The 27,810-nt window shown below is 44.7% G+C and overlaps 1 protein-coding gene across 3 annotated transcripts in view; it reads right to left on the bottom strand.

The window, feature by feature from the left end:
- Positions 1-27,810, bottom strand: part of SPAG17 (sperm associated antigen 17) — a 1,712,709-nt gene that overhangs the window by 827,839 nt on the left and 857,060 nt on the right. The window lies entirely within an intron of this gene.

Genomic DNA, 27,810 nt, shown 5'->3' with positions numbered 1-27,810 from the left:
CATCTTTTTAGATGTTACACAAGGACACTGAAAACAGAGTAGCTGGTCAAAATTCAAAATTAACTTCTTTTTGATAAAATAACAAACAGACTATAAAATATTAAAACAAATATCACTAACCACAATACTTTAACCTATGCCCCCACCGGCCCCGCGCCGCGAACAGCAAACAGTACTTTCCTGGTACTAGCGCGGTGCGCGCACGAGTGCGCAGGTCCAGGGGTATTTGTAATGCACAGCCCGAGACTCGGGGGGCGGAGCAAACGAATCCAGGCAACCTGAAGGTGAAAGAGGGAGGTATTCAAATGCAAAAACTAACGCTCGTTAAGAGCAAAGCGAAAACACACAAAAGGGTGGGTGGAGGGGGAGGGGGACATTGTTCCAAGAGCACACGGAGGAGAGGGGAGAGCGGAGAGAGGAGAGGGAAGAAAAGGGGGGTCCAAAAGCACACCGGACCAGACTTCGAGTCCCAAGTAAAGGCTCAGACAAAGTCCTCTTACTTTTCCTTAAAGCAACAGCTGCCAAATTGTGTTGCTGAGAATGGACTCCTCCCAAAGCCGTCACGCCGCTCGCACAATGATGCTGGCTCGCTGGTGCTTCACAGTATATAATCCACAGAGTTCAGGTTCCAATGTTTTCACAGCAAACAGTACTTTCGTGGTACTTCCGCGGTGCGCGGTATTCGTTTAAATGTTCATTTTCCTTTTCTGTAAGAGCATACATCCTGCTGCATGGTCTGGGAGCCCCTGGTGCGAGATCAATGTTGAAGTCATAGTCTCTGTGAGGAGGCAGTTTTTCTGCTTCCACTTCATCAAACACATTCCAAAACTCTTGATAACAATTGGGTAGTTCCGCTGTAACTGCTCCAATAATACGACACAACCCACCTCCTTCGGTCAAACAACTTCCAATGGTATCCCTATAACCCTCCTGATGTGCTGACTTAAGAGTTCTCCAAACAATTACTGTTACCTGTTACTTCCATCCATAAAGGAAGAGTCCCATGCATAATTAGCCCCGACGAGAGCTGTGTGCCATGCACCGCCTGAACCAGTTCTACTTTTGTCGTAGGTATCAAAGGGATCCCCAAGGATCTGGCCAATCCCCAGTACATAACCCAGTTGCCCCAGAATCAACCATGGCCGGCCTAATACTCTTAATACTCTATAAAACAGATAAGGATACGTGTAGGGTTATGTGAGGCACTGTCGTCTGAATCAAAATTGTCCCCTGATGAATTCTGCTTGTAGGCGGTTGTGACCTGTGCAAAATCCTTGGACAATCCTTTAAAAAGTGCCCTTCCTTTTCACAATACACACTCCTTCTCTAAGCCTCTTCCCTCTTTGATTATGGGACCTTTCGGCTTACTAACTAGTTCTCTTTCTGTTGAGGATATACTGAATTCCCGACTATTTTTAAATTCCCGACTATTTTGTCCTCCTTTTGCCCTCTCAAACCTCACTACTGGTCTATTCTCAGGAAAGGTTATTCTACATTTAATCTTACGCTCACTCAATCTAAAATTGATCTGAAATACAGGATTAATTCCTCACAAGTCTTGGGATGATCTACAATATTTGCAAGAACATCCTTTAATTCATTCCTAAAAATAGAGAGGCTCTTTTCCCTTCAGGCCAATGACTCTCTGAAATCAGTGACTTGAAATGTGTAATATAAATCACCAGCTCTCTTGTTCCCTGTTTGAATCCCAGAGGGGCCCCATCTACTTCCGGCAAAATCTTATAGCGATCAAAAATCTTTCCATACTCCTCTTTAAATCATGCTAAATCTTTCAAAATTGGACTCCCCTAATTCACCAACAGTACCGACCAGGCAGCTGGTTCTCCATTCAGGTAAGAGAGAATGGAGGCTATTTTGGAAACCTCAGAAGGGAAAGACTCAGGCCTACATAAAAAGTGTAACTCACATTGTGTGACAGCAACAGTGTACTTCTTGTGATCGCATTTTAGGTGCAGCTAAAGGTATTGAAAACTGACATGCTCCCTTGATTTCTCCAACTACAGCCTCAATAAATTCTGAGGAACCCTTACTAGGAGCATTCACGGCATCTTCCCTGCATCTTCCCTGCATAACCCAAGGGGCCCTAAATCAGAATCTATCTCTGGGGGTAATGGAGTCCTCTGACTCTGTAACAGGTCTACCTTCTGGCCCAACCCTGCCACCTGTTCCCCCAAACTGACATTTGCTTGCCTCATAACTTGCAGCTCTTGTTTTAGTTCTTGCAACACTACCCCTAGAGAATCCAATGAAAACCCAGTGGGGTCCATTATAGCTCAGACTGACAACTATCTTGGACCTTTCATACACTTAGCTCTATGTCCAATCCCCCGTAGGAGCTGCTGACCCCCACTGTCGCACTAGCAGTTCTCGGCCATCAGGAATATCTAAACACTACTGGGCACAGGTCACCACCGAGGGAAAGGGGAAGTGAATAAATAAAAAAGGCACAGGCTGTTCTTCTTCAATTACCCTCAAAACCTGTTAAGAAAAATCACATGACTACTACTCTTCATTCTAATTGACCCTTGATGTGTCATGAGTAAGAACCGGACACAGAGACATATTTTTATTGATATAAACCTTTATCTCAGAAAAAGGGGTTGGAGGAAACCCCACTTTTCCCTACAGCTCTGAGGGGTTTCCCTGCCTCAACCAAAATAACTACTGCTTAAGTCAGTATATGTCCAAAAGTAAAAGTCGTCTGTCCTGTGTTCAAAACCTCGGCTGACCCTCACATTCAAAACTAATCATAAAGTGAAACGGTAAATGTTCTTTTGGCTGCCTCCTTGCAGCTGCACTTTGCAAGCTCAACTTAAAGTTCCAAAATGGTGCAAAAAGGAAACAACCAATGTTCCACAAGGATATGAAAGGGCTTCCATTCCCCTAGAATTCCACAATTCCATTACAACACACAAGATATCAGAAGGTTTTCACTTCCTTTTCTTCTTGTTCACAAAGCTTGCAGCGTCAGGATATAGCTTCTCCTAACTTAACAACCACAAGTTTCAATGCATCGGTTTACATGGCTCACAACACCAAGAGATTACTCCTTCTCTCTCAAAGAACCAGACTTCCTCTTTCTTGTTTTCAGACTTCACATGGTCAAGAGATTGCTTCTCTCTTGACGGAATGATTCAAACATACAGTTTTAATGTCTTTCAAAACAGTCTACCTGGTATATTCTCCTGCCAGGTTGTATTCATATTTACTTGGGTTATATCTTGTAAACTTATATTCTTCTTCTAGTGCCTGCTATACTCTCCGACCAGGACTTTGCCAAACTTCATACACTTTTGCCTTGCTGCAACAATGTGTGCTTGCACTCTCCATGTTGGCTGTGGCAAATGCTTGTGCGGTTTTCGGTTTTCCCTTTTTGGGGTTTCCTGCTGTCCCCAGTCTCTCACTTTTAATATTCCCAATGCTGGCTTAAACTCTCCTGCTCCCTTGCCCTTGTTCTACACACAGTTCTCTTGCTTCATTAACCCTCTGGTGCATGCAGCAAAATGCCTGTGTCCCTTGTCACTTTCTTGGGCTAACGGTTGGTTTCTGGCTGATTCTGCATAATCTGCAGGTGGCATCTATTGCAGAGGTCTTCCTTCTCTTCAGCTCGGCATCTCCTGTGCTATTTGGTTCTCTAACCGCTCTGGTCTTCACGACAGAGTCTCCTCTGCTCCGTATCTTGCAAGCACGGCCCCGAAGTCGCAACCTTCTCTCGAGAGCGTCCTCTCAACCATGCTCCTGCTCGGCTGCACACCACAACCTCTTTGTTTCTCGAATCGCACCCGGAAAGGAGTTTTCCCTTTTCCTTGTTGCACCTCAGTTTTAAAGTTCACGGCACAGGTCATATTATCAAAAGGACTGGACCTCAGTGTGCTTCCTGCTGCTGTTACTCTGCATTACTCTCTTACTCATCCTAGTGCACTATGGGGGATCAATATCCAGTCGTCCATGGCTTTTAATATCTTCTATTGCACAGTATGCATACATGTTTGAGATGGGCATAAAGTATTATTATTATCATGCTTGGTGGGGTGACAAAACCTTATTTGGTGTGGGCGCTGGCAGGATTAGGAGTCCATAATGTGCAATTTTTTGCTGAATATTACAATCTAATGATAATCCAGTCTTGAGTTTTATTGCGTGGTGTTTTATTAGTGTTTAGATACAACATAACCAATGTGGCATCTTGTGCCAGGAAAAGGTGAAACAAAAAGCTGACGCGCGTTTCGACCGTAGTCTTTATCAAGGCAAGGTAGGAGTGGCAGCAGGCTCATAGTGGAGCTGGTGGGCTCATAGTGGAGCTGGTAGGTGATTGGCCCAGGTTAGGGTGCCTGGTGGAGGCTTGTTGGCCTCATCTAATGCCGGGTGCGGCGTAATTCCGGGTCAGTTACTTAAAGTAATATTCAGCAAAAAATTGCAAATTATGGTCTCCTAATCCTGCCAGCGCCCACACCAAACAAGGTTTTGTTACCCCACCAAGCATCAAATAACTCGGGAACCTTGGAGTTGGTTTCCAGACAAGCCATGTGCCAGGCTGCAGGCAAACCTGCAAACCACTAAGAGATGGTGCGTGTTAGGGAGAATTCTCTCTTTAGGCTGAATGTCCTAACCTAGTGAGTCCCCCAGCAGCTTTGCTGGATTTCTGGAGTTTGTTTTTTTCTCCTGCCCATAGTGAGACACTTTCTCCCACTCTTGGACATGATTTATGGTGTTCCTTTGACTGTTAATGTGTTTTATGGGCTATGGGGTCCTTTACTCCATAGGGTCTCGTGTTTTTATTATGTGCGTTACACAGCATCCTCCGTGCAGTGACACAGGGTGTCATAGTGACACCCCACCATAGACTCCATACCCTGGGACTGACTACTGTCTCCCAGGGCATGTAAAGTCACCATTGGCTTTACTAGTCCCAAATTATTAACAGAAACCGGTACAAACCATCGTATTGTGGACGTACTGGTCGGGGCAATATAAATCTGGTTGAAGCACGCCCTTTTGATTCCTTTTGGTCTCTTTGGATATTGAGGCGCTTTATACTAACATCCGTCAAGACAAAGCTGCCTCCAGTCTACGCATTATGCTAGACAGACGGCCTTTACCTCATGCTGTCCCTACTGAATTCCTTATTAATTGTGCTTTACTTAGCCTGCAGTATCATAGACAGTATCATAGACACTTCTCATTTACGTACTTATGCCTGTGTATACAGTTCGTCTGTCAGACTTCTGCCAGCAGCCAGCTAATTTTTCAATTAGTAGCCACTTTTTAAACTTTTTTAACTGTATATGACTCTATTGGGATATCTTTAGTTTGATTTTGTCATATGCGGTTTAGGCTAATATTTTTTGTTTGATAGTACACTAGGCGCACATCTGCTGACACGATTTGCTTTGTTGCATCACCCTGCAGAAAGCCATCGTACCATAATCTTTGAAGGGGGCTACTGAGAGCAGTGTCATGTTAACTACAGGTAACAATTGACTGCTCGCATTTGATTCCTTTGGTTGTTGTAGTCACTTTTTTACCTTATGTGTGCTTCAATCAACTTCTTATTTTCCACTAGTCACAACTCCATTGGCGATACGATTCCAGCATACGATCCATCTTTGGCATTTTGCATATTAATGGCTACTTATATAAGGTTTGTTTAGTCTAGCATATTTAATCTATTTAGCCATGATAATTTTATGCCGCATGTGGGGGTGTCTAGTGTTTTCCTGCCTGGGCTATTTCGACCTTTGTGGCCCCTATGGTGCACCTTATTAATTTTAATTATTTTTTACACTCTCAGGGTCGGTGCCTCACCTCTGGCTTTTCTAAATAAAACCCTGCTTCTGGGGCTGTTCTCATTTAGATATACTTCCCCAGCACAAATGTCTAGTTTTATTGGTTCGTAACAGGTGGCACATGGTGGCTATATACAATCTATTGTTGAGTTTAGTTCATGTGATGGGACACTGCCGCATATTTATGTAGTAATGTTCTTTTTCTGCAGCTTCTCGCTTTGTATCTCCTGATGAAGACGTTGTTTACTACACACTCTACGTCGAAACCGGTTGAGTTCATTCTTTTAGGGATGTGATCTACATAACACTTCTCCTCACAGATCCGCCCTTGTGATAGATTGTTTTTAATGAATTCTATTGCTGTTTGTTTAATATATTTGTAAACATTAAAATAATCAAATGGGATGTGATGAATGTTTGTCCCACTCCCAATTGGCAAATAATGTTAATTAATTTAGTTATCTTTTTAGCCATTGTTGGTTGGTTGAATGTCACTATGTATGATGTATGGTTTGGATGCTGCACTATGAATGTTTGTTGAGATGGATGTATTTTAGTCACAGTTATTTGTTCATCTATGCTGGTGTGTCACGTGATTTATTGATGCTCTACAAAGTAGAATGCCATTAATTGACTTGTTCAAATTTTTGTATCATGATAAATAAAATAATGGATATCTCTGGATATCTCTTCAGTTTCTCGTTTTACGATAATACTCTGGTCCAGAGGATAGAGTTTTCCTGCATCTTTCCGCTTTTGCAATAATAATCCCTTAACCTTCTGGACTGGGTTGGCCGCCTTGACCTTCTAACAGGTCCCTTTCTTTTGGTCCAACTCTTTTTTGAACCTTTGCAAGACTCTTGTGCACTTCAACCGTGTGACCTTGGACACATTTCGTTCTGATCCTCTTAAAGTGGATCCGGCCTTCTGAACTCTAACTTCACGGTTTTACTTGCCTCCCCCTCTTGTTTTGTTCTTATGAAAGGGTTGGGATCTGTTTCATATTATACTCTGCTTTTCTCTCCCTTTTAAAAACGAATTATTAGAGTGCCAACTGCGTTAAGCGCTCACCGCTGTCTGAAAATAAGTGGGGCTTTACTTAAGACTTGTCTAAAATTCTTCTAAGAGAGTGTATATCTTTTAGTGACCGTGTTTTAGAATTGCTTACTATTAGTGCCTGTGTGTTTTTCTAGATGTGGTTTTAAATAAATAATTATATCTCTTTTACACCAAGCTCTGGTCAGTGTTTACTTGTTCTACTGTGCTCTTCTGACTTATTGTGAGTACTCTGTATACTGCCTAACTCTTCTTGAGGGAAGTCTGACTGCTCAGCCACAGCTACCAAGTGAATCTGTGTGGTACAGACTGCTACCAAGTGGGTTTACTGCCAAACACCTGAAGTCTTAAATCTTTTGCAGTGGTCCCAGAGGGAACCGCACAGGTTTCTGCCTAACAGTGCGCATGGGACCATTTGTCCCGACAAACTCCTAACCCCTTTGAAACTTTATTATTATTATCAGTCTCATCAGGGGGGGTGTTATGTTTTTCCATGGTAAACTGCTTCCACTCTCCTGAGGTTGGTCTCCCCCATCTCATCCACCCACAGATAGCCACCCGAGGGTTGCAGTCAGGTCGCTTCTGCCCTTCCATGGCCCCATGGGGGAAGACTTTCCCCGGGGATTCGGTGACTGTTTCGTCAGATTCGCCAAACCCTCTAATGCGTATTTTCCCTCCTCCGTCCCAAAGTCCTAATCATACCTGTGCCTCCTCTGCTGATGGCTAGAGGAGGTATCTGGTATGGCGAATTCAACTGGTAGCTACTCAACTTCCTTCTTGTTTTTCAGCTGATCTCCTAAATCCCGTCATCAGGACCCTAATACTAATATTTTAAAATTATATACACATGACTAACCTCTTTTGTTAGTACTCAGTAGCCTAGTTGTTCCTTTTAATGGTCTGCACACTCATGCCTTGAATTGCGTCAGCGCAGCTTCTTATGGTTCTCAGCAACGGATGAACTCTTCTTTTGATGTTCGCTGTATTCCCTGTGCTCCGACTCTTATCTGCCTCAGCCAACCGAAGACGCAAGCATCTCAAACTTCCATGATGCAGCCCTCTTCCGCTCACTTGTCCATGCCACAATCTTCTGTTCTCCTCACTGAGCCACCCTCACTGTACTTCACACAAGATCTAGCTCGCTGGGAGGACTGATGTGTCCTTACACGCTGCCTTTCCAAGGTCAGGCAATTTACACTCGTTAAACTGCTCCAACTCACAGAAAAAATGCCGCCCGACTTATACTCCTTTCTTACCCAAGTCTCCACCTTAGAAATAACATCTGATTATTGACTTTTTCACAGTCTTGTCGGATACTGCTTACCCTAGAGAATGTTGTGTGCTTTTCAGTTGCAATTTATTTTAACGTCACAGTACACTATTAAGCTTTACATATTTACTTAAACTCTAAAACTTCTTAAAGATTAACTATTTATAAGCTGCTCCTAAATCCTAGTTAGCATCTATTACAGTTTATATTCCAAACAATGTCTTAGATTAATTCTACTTGCTGGTCTTTCATGGTTTGGTGAATGAGTTGCTGCTTCTTCTATCTTCCTATCCTCTCCTACAGAGTCTGTGGTGGGCATCAAGAAGCTTAAGCCTGTGTTTGGGTCCTGAGAGCCCATAGCCTGATCACCTATCTACTAGAAAATCAATAGTTCTAGTTCCTGGCACCTGATCAGCATAGCCGAGCTTGTCTCTTGGGAATGATCAACCAATGCAGGGAGGGCAATCAGTATTATGAGCAACCTTCAACCGGTGAATGGCCAAGACCTAGCAATATCTTTGGAACTGGTCACACTTCACGTCGGAGCAGGATAAGGAAATCAGGTGAACTAGTTATTGAAGACGTCCCTCCCCAACCACAAAAAACGCTCCGTAAAATGGAAAGGTGCCTTCTGGAAGGGAGAAGCGAATTCCAGCTGCCCCTTTGGAGAACCTACCACAAACGCTTCAGCCAAATACTGATATGGACACTGTAGAGGATGCATATTACAAGTATGACACTGACAGAATGGGTACAATGTGTAAAACCTTTGTTGAAGTTTCTGGGGTTGGAAAAACTCCTACTTTGCCCCATAACTAAGATGGGAGTAGTCTCAACCATCAAACGATAAACAAGTCAATCCTAGTGGAGTCAGTCATATCAAAATGGCCTATGCTAACAAAAACCTAATCCCCGCCTTATCTCTTGTACAAAAAGTGTATATAGGGGAAATGTCTAAAGGAAAATCAGTGTTCAAAGGAATAAATGTGGCTGGATCAGCTCTCCTCCCCATGTTAGACCACACATAGTAAGGCGGTCTTCGGCCGGGGTTTTCAACAAAATAAACAGTTCCAAAATGTGGATAGAGGGCCACCTGGACTTCCACGTTAAAGTCTCTTTCCAGACTTCCAAATAATTTTTCAACAAAAGGTTCACATAGGTCCCCCTCTATCGGGCTCAGACCTCTTCAGAACAAAGTACAACAAGACTTGCAAGGGGGCTCCTTTCCCCAAGCTTATTATACTTCAGGTCTCCCACAGTCAGGCTCAGACCACTTTTGGATGTCGAAGACTTTCGAATGTGCATGGCTTTCTTTACAGACCTCCCTCCGCAGGACCACTTTGACTAAATGATCAAGGTTCAACTTTCACTCTCCCCTTCTCTAGGAGTTCATTTTGCTAACTTCGCTTTTGCAGTTCATTTGTCTTATCATTACAAACAATGCACCTTTCACTGAGACTTTCGAGTGGGCTACTTCCTTTCGCCGGACCACTAAGTTACTCAGTATCGCTGACTTCAGATGATGAATGTTCAGACTCCCAATGTGAATGAAAAAATGGTTGTTATGATGACTATCTGAAAGTTATAATAACCTGTCAAAAATGCAGTTGGTAGAGATCCAGGGGGACGCACCTAAAGAGGAAAAGAATTTGTGGACGCGAAGAGCGTGTTTTTTAAACCCCTCTGAAGCATTGTGGCGACAAGACAGCACAGGTAAACCGGTGATGCCTGTAGCCTTACTGAGGGTGGCGCTGGAACAGCTACACTACCCTGCGCACACAACTAGAGAAAACCTTGCTGCAACTATTGCGGAGGATTGGTTTGTACCAAATCTATTAGAGAATGTGGCATTTTATGTAGTGAATTGTCTTGTGTCTCAAAAATTCACGGCTGGGCATACACTGCACAAAGTAAGGGGAGTTATTCTGAGACCTAATGGTCCTTTTCAGCACTATGTCGACATGATACAAGTATGTAATGGATATAGATACCCGATTGTAGTGGTGTGTCCCTTTTCAAGGTGGATTGAAGCAGGTCCCTGTACACACCCAGATTCCACCTGTGCAGCTAAATTCTTAGTGGGGAGTATGTGAAGTAATGAGGTCACAATATGGCCCACACTTTGTTTATCAAACATTTGAACAGATCAGCTTGTTGCTTGGTATAAAGCACAAGTTTCCTTCGGCTTATCATCCACAAGGAAATGGGATCTGTGAGAGGCTGAACTGTTTGCTTAAAGAAAGAATGGCCAAATTGAAGCTTACCTTGAAGAAAGGGTGATTGCATTGACTACTACTGGCATTATATGCATTAAGGAACCAGACGGGTTCTGTTAAGATGGATTTCTGAACTATGACCTGGTGGGCAGAGGTTCAGAAGGCCAGCCTAGTTTCTTGGAACAGGGTAACCTCTGGACAAGCCAGACCAATCAAGGTAGCTATGGCAGGCGGTCAAGACTAGGTCTCAGGAGGGGTGAGGGTGACTGAAAGACCTCAATGAGCACACAGAGCAAGGACACTTACAAATTACTCCCAGACAAGTGTATATATAAAAACAAACACATTTATTACAAGGCCTTTGTAACTCAACACACAGTAAAAGAATCAAAGCAATACTACTAATCCAACACAACACTATCAATGCAAGATATATACAAGACCATTATGGTCTAAAGGGTTAACAGCATGAAATATGTCCACAACCTAGAAGGGAAGAAAACAGGTAGTGCAGGTAGTCTTTAGTCCCCTTCAACATCAAACACACACCTAACTAAGAGACAGCCCAAGCCCTAAGAAGAGAGGAGCCTTGTGCTCAACAGTACATGCAATGCAAGCGCACAAGGTTGTCCAATGGGCAAAACAGGGTCTCTTCAGGGGTCTCCAGCAGCTCAGGAAGGTGGGTGAGAAGATGAAGAATAGATTCCCACTATTCATGGAGGACCTCCACTTGAAGGCAGATGCAGTTCCAAGGTTAGGGAATAGTTTGCTAGTCCTCACTAGCAGTGGAAAGGAGAGGGGCCCCCAGGTGCCACTCATGCGTAAAAATGGATGGAGGCGCTAGGGGAGACCGGTTAGGGTTATGATTACTCACCAGCCTCAGGCGCACTCCGGACCAAACTTTGCCAGTCCAGTCCACTGTGGTTGCAGGTTTGAATAGAACAAACAGGACGTCTCTGCGGCTTTCAGTTCCGAATATACAGCGATGATTCCCAAACGGGACAGTGGCGGTTTCTCTGCTCCAGATGGATGGATCGAGCCAGTTTCACTGCAGCAGGCTTCAGGGGCAAGAGGGTCACAAATGCAGCACACCTGCAAAGATCGTTGCCGCGGCCGGGCAACTCAGTAACCATGTTTACTCCGGTCCTGGCACACTCGTCTCACTTCAGACCTGGGAACGCCAAGTGTACGAACTTTGGTGTGAGGGTGCTGTGGACACAGAGCTAGCAGTATACCAATTTTCGAGGGCCTCCTTGAAACGGTGGCGGTGACAGAGCAAAGGACCTGGGTAAGATGGTCAGTCCACTGGTTGGCCCATGAACACTTCTGAGAAAGCTTACTTGCAGGGTTTGATGAAGGTGCCGAGAATAGTTGGTCCCACTATTCCAATGGGTCAAAGCGTCTTCGCAGACCTTCTAGGACAATCATATGCAGAGGGGTCCGACAGGACGACAGCGGGCTCAGGGTGCCAAACCTTCTAGCGAGCCACCAGGCGTTCCTCGACTCAGCTTCGTGGTTTCAGGATACTTGGATCCTATCCTTCCTTCAGTGAGAACTCCAGAGATCGACATGGTATGGGTGTTTTTGGCTCCTCTTATCCAGAGTCTCCTTCGCATCAAAACGAAGAGGACCCAATAGGAGATCTGCTCACAAACACACACTCCATATATGGACCAATCATGGACCAAGGTGGTCCCAGCTATTCACAATACTCCAGAGTCTGTGGCACCCAGGATGTGTATTGGAACCAGACGTTCCGCCCACATCCTGGAGGCACACACACAAGGCATGCAGAAGCCTGCAAAAGCTTGGCGTTTCGGGGGAAAATGCATGACCAAATAAGGACGGCCCCGGGTCGGCTCGACCTGGGGAAGGTGAAGGGGCAAGATGGCCAAAGGACAGGACAAAGAACCTTGTGGCATGGTCACTTTGGAGCCAGGCCACCTATTTGTGCCAAAAGCGGTTAACTCGGCAGGAAAGGGTTAAAACATATGTGAAAAGATAGCTGCCACCGCCCTGTCCATGCCACATCTGCAAATCTCCTAAAAAGTCCTTCAGGAATATTTAGGGCCTTTGGAAATGACTAAGATATCCAAGTGCACTGTACTGGAAGGAACATTGTGCACTTGTTACATGTTGCAGAAAAGTTGCAACATTGGAAAAGGACTAAGGGAAACAAAGTCACCCAGTACTGACTGTCTTAAGGGCATGTCAGTTTCCCCATTAAAAGTGAGCGAAAGCCCAGAGGAATGCAGCTGGAGGCTGTGCTTCTCTGGCAAAGTCAGTCTATGGTGTTTAAACAGCAGCAAAAAGTTTGGGGGTGTACAACTGGGGGGAAAAATACATATAAATTACATCGACTGGCATGTCTGGACACTAGACTGGCATGTGAAGAGTTTTTCAGTAAGGGGGCAGATTTGCTAAAGGAAATCTGCGATAAATACCCACCGCTTAAACTTAAGATCACAAAAAAATCCAAATCTTGGTTTAGTCCAGCATTGGGCCTGATGCGCCAACAGGTACGCCAGGCTAACAGACTTTGGAGGTCTTCTAAACAAGACAAAGACGATGAGAAGGCGAGAGTCAGCCTAAAGGAAAATAAAAACACCCTTTTCGTGGCAAAAAAGGATTTCCTTCAAGAAGAAATAAAGCTAGCAGGTAATCAGGCAAAAGCTCCATTTGACGTAGTGACAAGGTTTAGAAACCCTAAATGTATGGCAGCACCCACCGTCGACTCACAGGAGCAGGCTAATAAGTTCAATGGATTTTTTGAACAAAAAATTGTGGACATCCAGAAGAGTATTAACAAAGTGATGATTGCGGAAGAGTGGGAAGAACCTAGAGAAGAGCTAGAAGTGGTAGAAAACCAGGAAAAAGAGGAGAGTTTCTGCTTCCAACCCATTGAGAAGGAAGCAGTTCAAACCCCAATACTCCAACTAAAACCCACAAAGGACCTGGTTTTTCCTATGCCAGCATGTACTGCCATTCGCTTGGCAGCTAACCTTACCCCATTTATAACCACCTTTGTTAACAAATCCTTAACAGAGGGTTATGTCCCACGCTCATTCAAGGGAGCGTTGGTAAAAACCCTGTTGAAAAAGCCCAATTTAGACCCTATGGTGTTGAAAAGCTACCACCCAGTGGCCAATGCTGGCCCACAAAAATCTTGGAAAAGATTGTCTGCAACCAATTCCAGCAGTTTGTAGACAGTAAAGATATCTTAGATTTATATCAATCGGGGTTCCGCCCAAATCATGGGACAGAGACTGCCTTATTGGCAGTCCAGGACGATTTGTTGGAAGCTGCAGACAGGTGAAGCGATACGATACTATTGATGCTCGGCCTGTCGGCGGCGTTCGACACAATTAACCATAAGATCATCCTCCAACGGATTGGTAAAATCGGGAGAGCTGCTAAAGTAGTGGTGGACTGGTTTGACTCCTTCCTACAGGACAGAACCCAGCAGGTGAAACTGGGAGCCTTTCTTGTAGAGTTAATACAGTTGAGATGTGGAGTCCCCCAAGGCTCAGCGCTTTCACCTCTGATCTTTAATTTGTATATCCGACCATTGTTTGATATTTTGAGGAAACACGATCTACGATTCCACTCATATGCTGACACGCAGATCTATGTGGAGACAGATAATTTGTCTGAGGCATTTGAAGGGATCGACCGGTGCATGCAAGACATACAAAAATGGATGGCATGCAACCAGCTGCAGCTTAATGCAGCCAAAACAGAAGTTATTTTATTTAGATCAGAGAAAAAAAACAGAAATGAAGAAATAAATATAACACCACAGATCCTGGGTGAAGACATTCCGTTTTTAAAGAAAGTGAAAAACCTTGGATGTATCTGGCAAGAAAATCTGGCCAGCGAAGGCCAGTTAGGGGCCAAAGTAAAAGCAGTGTACTACTCCTTGCGCATGCTTAGGAATGTACTCTCTTTTTTTAGCACCTCGAGACCACTCCATGGTTGTAGGAGCTTTGGTAAATTCCAATCTCGACTATTGTAATAGTCTGATGACAGGGATCCCTGTGAAACAGATGGTGAGACTCCAGAGGGACCAGAATGCAGCAGTTAGGCTAAGTGCCCATCTAGGAAAAAGGGAACATGTTTCTACTTCACAGAGAGCACTCCATTGGCTTATGGTGGAGGACCTTATTAAATTTAAGGTGGCGTGTCTTATGTACAAATGTTTTCATAAACTCGCACCCAGATATCTGAATACCGGAATCCACCAGTACCAGCCAACTAGAGACATCCGGTCAGGAGACAAACTCTTGGATGTCCCTCGGACTAAACGCACCTCAAAGGGCGACAGGAGGTTCTCTGTGTTTGGTCCAAAGTTGTGGAACCAGCTACCTATAGGTATACAATCATGTACTACATTAGAAAGGTTGAGGAAAGAACTTAAAACCTCCCTATTTAAATAATTCTTAGTATCAAGGGCATATTTAGCCCACCACAGCTAGAACTCGACTTTAGTTAACATCTGAGCCCGAATGCAGTTCTTTCTGCCTGGTGCGCGTAAGAAAAACAAATTGACAAAAAGACAAATATAAAATGAAATCTTTCCTAACAGGTTCTGACCACCATCTCACCCCCATGAGATAGTGACAGAGAGACGAATGAGGATACCCCTAATGCCTTCATCCAGATTTAGAAGTGATGCTCAGCCAACTGCAGATTTACTAGGAATGGAATTGCGTGACTATTTGAATTGTATGACTTCAATTATCTCTGTCATTTCAGGTCAGCTACAGTGACAAGGGTATAGAGCAGTACAGAACACAGGAGATGCTTCAACAAGTAAATCTAAAGAACTTTGTATTCCCCAACTATTCCCCGGAGATGGGGTCCTAATCCACAACCACACAAGGAAGAAGTGGGACGAACCCTGCTTCAACGGTCAATTAATTGTGGAAGACGTCACGCTGTCTGCTGTCAAAGTGCAGGGCAGGCGTGCTTGGACTTTCCTAGGCGACGCCAAAATCTTTGCCGGAGAAACCCCCTCTGCCCGATACCATATGTTATTACCCTATATGTTAAACCCCTACTGGAAGCAAGTACAAATATCTGGGAAGAACCACAGCACATGCAGACGAGATCTATGACTAGGAAAAAGGACGCAGAAGCTGTGAACTAAAGTGAAAGAGTTCATTGAACTGTGGCTTGTTACAAATACTCATTCATATGCATTCATTGCAGGGCTGAGGAAAAACTATTTGTTCTTATGCCACAGAGAAGCTTGTTAAAAACTTTGGACTGAGGCATACTTAAGCCTTGATAAGAAGAGAAGTAACCAGATTCTGATCGTGGTTACATCAACTGGAAGAGGGTACAGTACTCTGATTTATTTCACACGGAGTTCCTGTTTGGATTTTCTTGTGGTGTTACCCAATGATGACCTTTCTCGGGTCACTCTTGCTTATTTCGAGTTTGTGTTGCACGGATTCCCTTCAATTGTGGGGAGAACTACTTGCATTCCTACTTTCTTACAAGATTCTAAGAATGTCCCAGTTATAAGAAATTTGCTTATAGTTATCACTGAACAAATTTTGCAGTTACCCGAGTACAGTGAGGAGATCATAAATGCCCCCATCAACTGACGATACTCAGACTAGTCAGTGTGGTGTTTTCTCATCTATGTTAAGAGTACCCGCATCTTGTTGGAAAATGCACGTGCTAACCTTTCTAAGGGATCCGAGAAACACTGCACACTTGAATGTAATCTCGGAAGGTATTATAATTCAAGTGAGCATATATTCCGAGTGAACTCTGAGGTCGGTGCAAAACCTTCCTACGAGGGACAGATCAAAAGGTTGCTGATAAAGAAAGACTCTTGTTTCATGCTGAAAGAAATTCATCATGTCGCCTGGGCTGAAGCAGATTCGAGGAATAGATTGGGAACTGGTGCATGGCATTGAACTTATTTAGACTCACTGAGATCGTTTTTCTTCATACTGAAGAGGCATCCACATTTCATCTGGTGAAAGACTGGTTCCAAGGATACAGTGAGAGTTGGTTCTTGTCATCCAGTAAGCATATAGCTGATGGAGGACGAATTGCTGAAGTCAAGACAGCAGATTCAAGAAGCAATACATAATGTTGCAACATTAAAGTTTGAGTTTTTCCTTCCTTAGGCAATAAAGATGGGCAGCATCAGCAGTAATATAATAATACCGAATGAAGAGAGACGTCCACGAAAGTAACATATCTCTGTGCTATTTATGCTTGCATTGTGTTTATAATCATACTGCTTTCACTGACTGTACGCACATCTTACTACATTGGTGCAAATGTTCCTGAGCAAAATGAAAATGTAAATGTGGCAACTACTAGGCAGCCCAGACCCTATGTAGTCTTTCCTGTTCCAAAGAAACTCTTTTTGGATAGAAAAGACAGATTTGGCAAGACAGACAGGACAAGAGGTTGTTAGACGGTGAACCTATACAAATAATGCATGCAAACACACCTGGTCCAATGATAAATGACCCAAAAATAATTCCTAAAAGAAAGTCACATATGGAGATTTTGAGAGACATTTGTAAGCCTAAAGCATATGTTGAAAGAATGAAACTTGCTGAAACTTCTGCTATACAGGAAGCACTGATAGATGTTCCTGTAATTGGGTCAGCTGGAAGAGGCTATGCTGGTAAACCTCATGATATGATCATAGAAGCTCACATGAAAAGAATGAGGCCTAACAGAAGCACCCAGGAAGATAATTATGAATTAAATGATTACCTGTACAGCACAGCTCACTTGGGAAATAACATATGGTATCAACATTTGAAGGAAGTTGGAAGAAGGATGTCAAAGGAGGAATGCTTCATATGTGCACTCCTGCTATACAGCATGGGGAGTCGGAAATCTTCATTGCTATTGAAATAGATGTCCAGACAGTACATTGTCTTTTGCACATAGAACTTTGCAAAACCAGAGGCCAGTTCATGGGTCGAGATGCCTACCTCAAATGGGCAACTGAATGGACAGATCCAGATGAAGATGACTATATCCAAGATACTATATTCAAGATACAAAGACAAGAAACCGGACCCATATGAAGAATCATGTGATCAGATATAAGAAACCTGGAGTAAAAGGAGCTGGAATCATATGGGAAGTAAACTAAAAACTGGAGAGTCCAGGAAAATCTGATGAAGACATTCGAAGATAGAAGAACAGAGGACAAATGCAGATCTGGGGATCAGTGTTATCACCAGATGGATGGGAAGAAGGATGTGGTGATCTGCAGAGCCTGGGTGGTCATTGGTTGTTACAAACCTGCCATTGATATAGTTCAGAATGGCTGCAAGCCATTATGGACAAGACTAGCTAAACTACTGACTTGGGTCGAAGACAGAGGAGGACCTTTGCAGATAGTGCCATTGGAAAGCTCAAAGCTGTGCTTCAGATATAATGGCACATGAAAAGTTCAAAAATCAGAACTGTGGTCGAATCTTTGACATTCCAGGAATGGTACATGGAACAGCAGTTATCATGGATCATTATTGGGCTTGTAGATCCAAGGCATACATGAAGTTACCTAAGGAATGGGGAGGAATATGCACATTGGTGAATGTCCATGTTGCAGCATCAGTGATTCCAAAGAGTGATCTTAATCTCGGCAGTTTTGCAAAAGCAGATGCTCACCTGAGGAAGAAGAGATCTGTGGCGCTGATAAAGAGGATAAAGAGAGAGAACTATTTTTCAGCCAAGTCAATAGAAGCTTTTGACTCTATCCTGTATGACCACAGATGGTGCAGCCAGACTTCTTCAGTATTCACGTTAATCTTCATGCTAAGAATCCAGGTTGGAGCAAACACCAAATGGTTACAGATAACCAGGTGGGAATTGCTGCAGACAATTAACACTTCAATAAAGGGATTCAATGCAATCAGAGAAGAGATGAGAGCCGTAAGGTTGATGACTCTCCAGAACAGATACGTCTTGGACATGATCACAGCTATGGATGGAGGCTTTTTGTGCAAAAATTGGAGAATCATGTTGCACATGTATACCTTCTTATGATGACGAGAATGGAACCTTGACAGAGGCCATAGATATGGTGATGAAGCTAAATGGCCAGATGATAGCTGAAGTGGAAGACATTGCTGATCATAGCTGGTTTGGATCGCTCTTTTCTTGGGTTCCACAATGGATGGCAGACTTTTTCAATTTCCTTGGAGCCCTGATAGTGAGGATATAGCTTGGATTCTGTGTGATCAAGATAATAATCTCGCAATGCAAGAAGACAGCCAAGAAAGCCATTGGGATGAAAATTATGATCGATGTTGAACCAGGACGGAAAGCCAGAGACCTGATGGATGAAGAAATCGGAGATTTTGTGAAGGCCTCTGAGGGAACGAAGTTCCTGTATCCAAAGAACCATAAGTAGTATGTGGGAAGATGGATTTATTGCAGTCCACGTGGACAATGCATGCTCATGACATGGAACAAGGATGAGCATGTGAAATCAGCAGGCTGCTTGAAAGGAGTCATAAAGATATGGATCCCAAAGAAGCATTTCTTCAGACAAGGATTTCTAGATGCAAAGGATGAGAAAGTGGTTGATGAATCGCCCAGAGGGGGGAGTGTAGAGAAGGAGCCAAGTACCCCCACGTCAATCGTCCCGCCCATATTATCTGTCTGTTGGAAACCCGAGTATGAGATATACACGGAGCAATTGAACAGACAAAGAGCAGAGTATGGACTCTGGGCAGTACCAGTGAAAGTACCAATACCTAAGAGAATCTGGGAGGCAAGGTACCCATTGAGAAAACCGTACCTGCATACAAGAAAATATGATGGCCATTTGAATGAGATTTCTGAAGAAGCAGAGCAGATAAATGGCAAGGATGAATGGTGACGTTAAGCAGGCTGAGCTGACAGACACAGAAGAGATGCAGAGACCAGAGAATGCAGATATTCTATAAGGCATCAAGAAAGCACCAAGGATAAGTGACATCTTGGGATCAAGGTGAAGACGCTTATGCCATAATAGAAACAGATGAAGATATCAAGCTAGTTTATACGTGTACAGATGCAAAAGAAACACAAGCAGACAAAGTAATCTTGAGGCTAGCTTTACAGTGAATAGAACAAGTGCCTATATATATATATATATATATATATATATATATATACATATATACACACACACACGTTCTAGCCACTTTATCCTTTCTAATTGCTAATGCTAATTGGTGGGAAGCAAGTGTTAAAACGAGCTCACCAGCACCTGGATGTTCAGCCTGCATGCTGCTAGATGTAGGTGGAAAGGTACTGACTGGGGTTAGAAGCCAACCAATTATAGAGAACCACGTAATTAAGTGTCCTATTGTTTGTGTGGCTAATGGGACGTTTTGTATTTAGTGACGTTCATAGTGGCCATTTTGAGGGGAGGGCTTAGTTGCCTTGCCTGATGTTAAGCACCCTATCTCTTTCATTCATTGTCCCATACTTATATGGGACATATACTTAGAAATTCACTGAGAGCCTATCACTTTCTTCAAAAGGCTTTTGTAGTTTGCCACGTAGGATGACGTTGGTAATGACGCAGGTAAAAACATCACAGATGAATTTTCTGAATATAACCTCTGTTTTTTGTAAGATTCGTTGAGTAAGAGGATCGAGCGAGTACTGATGTTCGTTGTACTCCATGATTTAGATAATTGACATTTAAACAGTCTCCCTTTTACCAAACTACCTTGAGTCGTTTTGATTATTGATGAATGAATAAAATCTGCATCCCCATCCATCTTCAGGGTAATTGCTACTCATCAAAGGGGGTGGGGTATCCAGTTCAAGTGTGTGTGAAAGGACTATATATAAATTAAAAAGGTGCATTCTGCCAAGTTGAGCTTGTGTTTGAAACGCAGAGGGACCTAAGCTTGGGAAGGGAACCCTGAGAGGCCTAACAAAGGGGGAAACCAATTATTTCATGATAATGAAGGAGAAGCAAAGTACATGCTGAAAAAACTGAATTTGTGTTGGAAACTGGAAGGGGTTTGAGCTTTGGGAAGGGAACCCTGACAGGCCTAAGCAAAGTTGGAGTCTTGTTGTTTTGTGGTGTTGAAAGAATTGAAGCTTGGGGAAGGGAACCCTGAGAAGTTTCAAAAGAAACTGTTATATTTCGTTGGTGGTACTTGGAACTTGGACAAGTTGAATCTTGTGGATGAGAACCCCATGAAACCAAAGTCACATAGTATTTGAGAACATTACAAGGGGTCTATGGAGAAGGTTTTCAAACAGCCCCTTTTTTTTATTGATTCATTTTTGTGACGTTGACCAAACTACACCTGGTGAGAAGACCACTTGAAATCAACCAAGGTTTCCTATTTTCTGTTGAACCACCATTTTTCCTTTTTAAAGACTTCCCATCACATTTTTGTACAGCGTGAGAGCAAGCGCAGCTTTAGACACAGACAGACATCATTTTCCCTCATGACAGCAATTATGGAGATTTTCCCACTGATGCACAACATTACACTCGGGTATTGATCCCCAGTTAAGTCAATCCGGGATAGAGTCCGGGGTCAGCGCTGCCTGCGCCAGCTGATATCGTCTAAACGGTGACCAATAGTCAAACGGTTGGCGAGTAGTTGGTAATGTTGCAGCAAACAGTTTCTCTCCGCTCGCAAAGAGCCCTGCATTCCAGCCATCTTGTGAATGTGGGGGACTGGTCTTACCCCAGGACCTAGCAATTAGATATCGGGCTATCACAGAAGCCATGCTCAAGAGCCTCTTTTTGGTGTAAGTGCCCCCCTCAACCAGGGCAAGGAGCCATAGTTCTGGGGTATAAGCCCGCGTTGAAGTGAGCATTTCAGACAAGTCTGCTTCTATATTGTCCCAGAAGGATCGAATATTCGGGCAACTCCAACTAACATGATAAAAATCTGCACAATCAGCATTACACCTTTTGCACGCTAATGAGCTCTCAGGATAGAAATTACTCAAAGAGGAGGGTGAGTAGTGCATTTCATGCACATACTTATAATGAATCAGTCTGTATCGAGAGTTTAATGATATATACAGTGTTTGCATACATACAGACTTCCACTGTTCCTCACTCAACTCCTTTCCCAGAGCTGCTTCTCACTTAATTCTATACCCAAGATTATGTACTATTCTTCCCCCTCTTATCAGCTTATAAATATTAGATACCACCTTCCTACTCGATGTGGGGTGAATAATTGAGCTTTGCGCTGGGTGGGGCGCCAGTGCAAGTGGGAAATCGGGCCACTTGGCTCTAAAGGTACATTGTAGTCTGAAGTAATGTAGTAGAGTTACAGAATCATGCACGCCCCCAGAACTTAACTCCTCCCATGTTACAAAAGCGACCGTCCCGCACCAAATCCCCCAGGGTATAAACACCCAGGGACTGAAACCGCTCCCTGAAGGACCTCTCGTGCAAGAGCAGGATTCCTGATATATTATATATTGGCAGCTCAGGGCGAAAGAAGGAGAGGCTTGCAGTATCCGACATAGCTCTGCCCACACCCGGCATGTTATTGCAACAGGTTGGATCTCACTCTGCAGGACTGGATCTCTGTCTCCCCACAGCATACCCATTAGAGAGTCTGGATGGGAGACTGCCCCAGCTATCTGGACATGCGGGGACCTAGAGTCCGCCACATTCCATTCAGATATATATTGTGCTTGAGCAGCTAAGAAGTTAAAATAAAGATCGGGGTACTCCAGACCTCCCATTTCATACGGTCGAGCCAGAGTATCATACGCTAATTTAGGCTGTCTGCCCGCCCATGCTAATCGTGTCATCAATTTCCTAACACGGGTCCAGTAACTCGCTGTGGGCCACACTGGGACATTATTATATACATATAACAACTTGGGAAGCATTACCATTTTGGCCAGCGCTACACGGGCGGCCTGAGATATCGGAAGCAGGATCCAGGTCTCTACCTTTTGCTCCAGATCATCTAGCTGCATTGCATAATTGGTTTTATACACATGCTCTTTGATGGTGGAAATCGTAACGCCCAAGTATCGAAAGCCATATGGAGACCACTTGAACTCGTTGCCTATGTCGGTTCTCTGGACAGCTGATGTCAGGGGGAGGACAGCTGATGTCAGGGGGAGGACATCCGATTTCTCCCAGTTGATCCTGAGCCTGGACAGCTCCCCAAACCTATTCACCTCCTGTACTAATGGTGGGAGATTTTGGCGGGGATTTTGAACATAAAGAAGGATATCGTCTGCATATAACGATATAATAGACAGGTGCGTGCGTGTATGAATCCCTCGCTGTGCATGCCGCTCCCAGATATGACAGGCTAGGGGTTCCATCGCAAGGGCGAATAGGACCGGGGAGAAGGGACAACCCTGCCTAGTGCCACACGTAGGATATATATGAGCTGACATAAAGCCATTCGTATATATAGCCGACTTTGGCACTGTAAACAAAAGCTCGACCCACCTGATATAGGTAAGACCCAGGCCTGATCGCCAAAGCACCTCGAAAGGGAAGGACCATTCAACAGAACCAAACACCTTCTCGGCATCCAGGGCAACCACAGCCATTGGAACTTCTGGGATGATATTATGCATAGGTGTAAAGAGTTGGTGCAAGTTATTCTGAGTAGAGCGCCCAGGAATGAATCCAGCTTGGTCCGGTAACACCCGGCCAGGCATGTGTGGGTGTAGACGGTCCGTGAGGATTTTGGCGAGAATTTTATTGTCGGTATTAATTAGCGACAATGGCATGTAAAAGGATAAGTGAAGGGGATCTTTCCCAGGTTTCAACAACACAGTAATTAACGCAGACCTTGTAGAGTACGGAAGGCCACCAAACATCGCCAGCAGATGAGGGGTAACCAGATCAATGTACTTTTTATAAAATTCAGCTGTGATACCATTTACACCCGGGGCTTTGCCATTAGGGAGAGATTTGATGGCACAACGAACCTCCTCCACGGTGAAGGACACTGCCTTGTTCAGGGTGTAGCCACCCCAATGCCACCTCATCTAGATAACTGAGCAACGCGTCGCGCCTGGGGGTAGGGCGTGCAGTGTATAAGCGATCATAGAATTCCATGAATGCATCATTGATCCCTTTGGGGTCCCTTATTCGATCCCCATCCCGGCCCTCAATTTCAACTATATTGGTGGAGCGACGTTCCTTCTTAATGGCCCAAGCTAAGGTCTTACTCGGTCTTTCCCCCTTTCCATATCTGGTCGCCAAGATTGGATCACCCATATAGCTATCTTCACTGTCCGCTAATTCCTGAAGCACCTCCCCATGTGCTTTTAGCTCTCAGCGAAGTTCGGGGGTATCCCGAATACTCTGCCGTCTTTCTCCCTCCCGTATAATATCCTCTAAGCCTTTCATAGACCGCCTTAGCGCCTTCAGTATCCCTCCTTCCCTTGATATACAGCAGCCCCGTATATATACCTTAAAGGCTTCCCAAATCGTATCAGGGTCCGGGACCGAGCCCGCATTAGTTTGATAATATGTGTATGTCCTTTTCTATGTCGGCTAGAAACACTGGGTCTCTAAGGGCAGTAGCCCTGAACCGCCAGCGAAGCTGGCTATGGGGGCATTCCCCCGAATCAAACCGAACTAACACCAGGGAATGATCGGACAGGGTACTAGGGAGTATGGTGGCCTCCGTAGCCGCTCTAAGAATAGAGGATGTTGACATCACGTAGTCAATTCTAGATGAGCTGCTATGAACTCCTGAGAAGAAGGTATATTCCCTGTCATTGGGATGCAGTCTGCGCCACACATCGTGCCAACCAAAATCCTGTGAGATATTTACCCACGCTTTCAGGGCCAGGTTGAAATCGCCAACTCATAGCATCTCATACCCAGTGAATTTGTGGAGATGCCTAACGCACTAATGGAAGAACTCAGGTAAGTCCATGTTGGGTGAGTAGACATTTGTAATCAGTAGCCGGAGACCAAACGTTTCCCCTGCCAAAAGTAGCAATCTCCCCTCTTCATCATTCAGTGCGAGGAGTACGAGGAGTTATATCTATGAGAGCCCCACAACCTGTCAGGAGAGGAGCACCTCTAGCCAAATGAGTTTCCTGAAGACATAGTATATTTGCACCGTGGTTCTAATTAGCTATCAGCTGTGTCTTTTTCTGGTTGGCCAGCCCCCGAATATTCCAAGACAATCCAAGAAGGTCAACACGGGCTTGTCATGTAATGCAGTTGCGATTATTTGGCCATTCTGAATATGGAGGAGACCCGAGTGGTGTGGTCAGATTGGAAATATAGCGGGTTATTTGTATCACTTGAATACGGCATGGTTGAGTGCACCGTGAAGCGCAATTAGGGCTCGATTGAAAACTAGAAACTGATGACAATCCTCCCACGCCAGAAACTTGAACCTACCGGCACATACCTAAGCGGCCACAGCAAATATTATGGCACTTACGACCAACCAGCCCTCCGGATCGGGAGATATCAACTTGAGAAAGGGGAAACCAAGGGCTAAAACCACCTGCCTCCGTGCAGAGACAGATCATGAACGCCAAGATCGGCCTGGTGATCCACCCCGATCAGAAAGATTCCTTGCAAATTGTTCCGCTGACTCCACTGAGGTGAAGAAGACAGTGGATCCTCAAAGCTGGATGCGAAGTTTAGCCGGATACAGCATAGCATATTTCACTCCCTTTGCACGAAGGATGTCTTTTACGTTCTGCAATGTCTTACGTTGATCCTGGACATTTGGGCTAAAATCAGGGAACAGTCGGATCATTGAGGAGCCCCACCGCAGTTCCCCTTTTTACCTGGCAGCTCGAAGGAGGGCATCATGGTCTCTATAACAGAAGATCCTGGCGATGATCGGGCGCTCAGGGGCCCCGGGAGGCGGTCTAGCAGCCATCGAACGTGCGCCCTCTCAACCATAAACATCGATGTGAGAGGAGGGTTATCGAGTATTTCACCCAATAAGGTTTCCACAAACTTCTCTGTGTTATCAATTGAGGTGGACTACGGAACCCCCAATATGCGAATATTATTACGCCTCGAGCGCCCCTCCAAATCTTCATTCTTGGCAAGCACTTTCTTCACTGTTTGCTGCATCACCACCATCTCTCGTTGCAACGTAGCAGCCTTGTCCTTTTCATCCCCTATCCGCCGTTCTGCTTCAGCCATGCGGCCACAGAGTTTATCTATTTGAATGGCAGAGGTATCCACCTTGCAGGATAAGGCATCAATCTTTGCCCCCAGAGCGTCGGTACTAGTCTTTAGAGCCAGCAGCGTCTGATTTAAAGCTGCCGCATCAAACTGAGATGGCGTCTGGTCCTGGCTTATGGGCGGTGGATGCTGGGACGGGTCCACATGTGCAAATTGGTCCATCCTTGCTTGTTTCTTGGAATTACCCATAATAGTGTCCCACAGTGGTTGCTGTACCATTGATGAGGCTCCGGATATAAACATCAGGTTGCTTGGGAGGGATGATATGGGCCCCAAAACTCGGCCAGCGAAAGTTAGTGACACCAGATATGCTTTCAGGGTGCAGTCTTCCAAGCCTCAGCCACCCACTTCGATGGGGGGAGAACCAGTAGTGTAATGCAGATCTACATCGAGAGTCTTGGCCAGGCAGAGGTTATCCCTTGAGGAATGCAGGCATAGTCATCGCTTGATACTGTCCACCCTCCAGTCCTGCACAATGAGTCCCAATTGACACCCAGGTGACTGCGCCTGGGGCCATTGCCACAAAAGGGGAGCACTTCACCACAGTACCCCTTATACCACGTCAGGCCGTGCCTCCACCGCAATGTCGCTCACTAGCGCCAGAAGTGCAACAAAGTGCTGTCAAAAGTCCTTCCAGGTGAAAGTGATTAAGTTCACCGGCACAGAGGTACCGCTCACAGGGCAAGGAAAGCCGGTGATCACCCCCACCACGTCCTAGTAGTGCAGCAGTGTTCCAGGGACGGCCAGATAGCCCCAAAGACAATCTTCACACAGGAGTAGGGTGAATAAAACAATAAATGCGGACTAGGCGGCAGCCAGTCTTCGTTAGTATAGAGCTGCAGGTCTCACATCTTCAAAGGGAAGCCGCGTGAGTATGACGCCCGGAGAGCAGGACCCCCCACCTAGCAAGGGGAAGCGGGCTCACCTGCGTGCAGTTGAATAGCGGTTCCTCGCCGGATCATGAAGGAGCCCGCATGCAGGTAATGGGTGGCCGCGGGACAAGCAGACAGAGCGTTGTAGCACCGTTAAGGCTCCTTAGCTGTCCGTGGTCCCTCTCAATCTCCCTCGCCGGCACAGCACCTCATTGCACACGTTGGGGCAGATCTCCACAGCTGGCCGCCACAGAACTCTGGGGAGCACTGGGTATCAGGTCAGCCGAGCGTGACAGGAACCACCGCTAGTCAGGCCTGCCCTGCCCTGCAGCGACGCTCTCCTGTCAACAGCTCGGCTCTCCCCTTCCCCAACTCCGTCCTCCCGCCTCTCAGCTTGGGGTTTCAGCAGGCAACAGGGCTGCATGGATGGGCAAAATACCGGCCCCAAAATATGTCCCCTTACTTAGCACATCCTTAGGGTGGCTCCAGGAATCAGGAAAGGGCCCAGTGCCGAGGATATTTACCCAGGATATTGTCGCCGGAGCTTCTCAGGCGGCAGCCATCTTCAAATATGCGCAACAGCACCCCCCAGTAAATAAAGATTTTGAAATTAACATCCTTGAGTCTGTGCCTCTATTGATACAATGCCTGTCTCACACAGGTCACAGAGACAGAAAATCCATTTGAAAACCTGGGAAATATTCTGGAATCCTCAGTTTATTAAAGAGAAATCAGAAAGACATTCCTTGGCCGACAACTAAGATAAAAGGCAATCTCTAGCAGAGGGGATTTTACCAAGACCCCCTCGGAGTCGGTAATGGATAACAATACAGTTGCGGAATAAATGAAACAGGCAATGGTGGTTCATGCACATAAAAATTGCTTAACCAAATATTGTATGAGCTGGATATACTTTCCTTTCATAAAGGATTAGATTACAAAATATGCATTTATTCAGTTGATACTTTTATATGTATGTTTTGGCGTGTATTGGTTAAAAACGTACTATTGATGTAACAGGAATTCAAATAAAATCTTTTAAAAGACAAGGATAAAAAAACCTACAAAACATATGCTTACGTCCATTGAGTAGATTTTTTTTTAATATTGCACCTAAAATGTTCTTTGTGGGGTCCTCTTCTGACACACTACCTTTTGTTCACAGTGTCCCTGAAGATTCTGTGTTAGGACCTTTTCTTTTCTCTCTCTACACATCTCCTCTTGCTGCTATCATTTCATCTTTTGGGATATCCCATCATTTCTATGCGCTCATACCCAGCTCTTTCTGTCTTTCTCATCTTTCTTCTTCTATTCATAGTAATCTTACCTCTTGTCTTTTAGATATAAAATCCTGGATGTTGGATCATTTTCTAGTCCTAAATGCTATTAAAACTGAAGTTCTCTTTTTTCTTGC

Source organism: Ambystoma mexicanum, chromosome 7p (genome assembly GCF_040938575.1).
Source record: "Ambystoma mexicanum isolate Mex_15411 chromosome 7p, UKY_AmexF1_1, whole genome shotgun sequence".
Taxonomy (NCBI): Eukaryota; Metazoa; Chordata; class Amphibia; order Caudata; family Ambystomatidae; genus Ambystoma; species Ambystoma mexicanum.
The sequence above is the reverse complement of the archived record's forward strand: the minus strand, read 5'-3'. Positions and strand labels throughout refer to the sequence as shown.